Raw genomic sequence first — 1,015 nt, 5'->3', positions numbered from 1 at the left:
ATATAATAGCCTCTTTGTTAAGATAAGGCTGTCATTGGGTGGAGAATATGATCAACTGATAATCTATGCAAATGAGGCTCTTATTTGCAAAACCAATGATTAAAATAATTGTATAATTCGTCAACCACAAGGGGTCACATCGTTTGGCGAAGGTATGAGGTCGTGGAACTCTTGTTTCACTTAAAACGTTCATATGAACATTATTACTTTGGCTGTATTTCTCTGAGTTTAACGGAAAAAACTTTTGACGAGTTTACCCAAAACATTTACATAAATGACGTCACAATGACGAAGACAGAAGAAAAATGTACAGACTATGCATGATGTACAAAATGACTTACAAACTTGTGGACTTCCCAATTACTTAGTACCTAATACCGGCCCAGAAGAGAACAAGAAATAGCCATGCCTTCCAGTACCAGAGTTATCAATCGAGGATTGAGGTATTCAAGAATTCATTCTTTCCTAGAACTATCGCAGAGTGGAACTCGCTGTCACCAAGTACAGTAGGGGCATGTCATGTGTCTAAGTCTAGAGTTAGATGTTCAAGGGTTTGGTGTAACAAGTCGATCGTTGTAATGTAGCCAGCTGCCGCCGCGCCGCGTGCCTGCGAAGCTGGTGTGTGACGCCGAAAGGCGGTTATACCGGCTATACAGATAGAGATATGACGTCATTATTAAACCAAAGTTGTTATGATTTAATTTTATCACTACACCATTCTCTAAATATTTGGTGACTCTACAATAAGTGCATAAAATGCATATAAAAATGGGAATAAAGTAATTATGAGAACGCCAGTGCATCCGTTACGATCGATAGCCGGAGCCCAAAAGACAATCAGATATAAAGATTTAAACTGGGGGAAACGAAATTTTCTGCACTGTCTTGAAGGACAACTTTGCGGGTGACAATTGCAATTACCTGAAATTTCAGAAAAAAAATCTTTTGAAACAAAAAAAAATACTAGAGTTCGGAGGTCTCATACCTTCATGACATGTTTTCGTGCTTTCGTAAA

This window comes from Branchiostoma belcheri, unplaced genomic scaffold, assembly GCF_001625305.1.
Source record: "Branchiostoma belcheri isolate BF01 breed outbred unplaced genomic scaffold, Haploidv18h27 scaffold170, whole genome shotgun sequence".
Classification (NCBI taxonomy): Eukaryota; Metazoa; Chordata; class Leptocardii; order Amphioxiformes; family Branchiostomatidae; genus Branchiostoma; species Branchiostoma belcheri.
The sequence above is the reverse complement of the archived record's forward strand: the minus strand, read 5'-3'. Positions refer to the sequence as shown.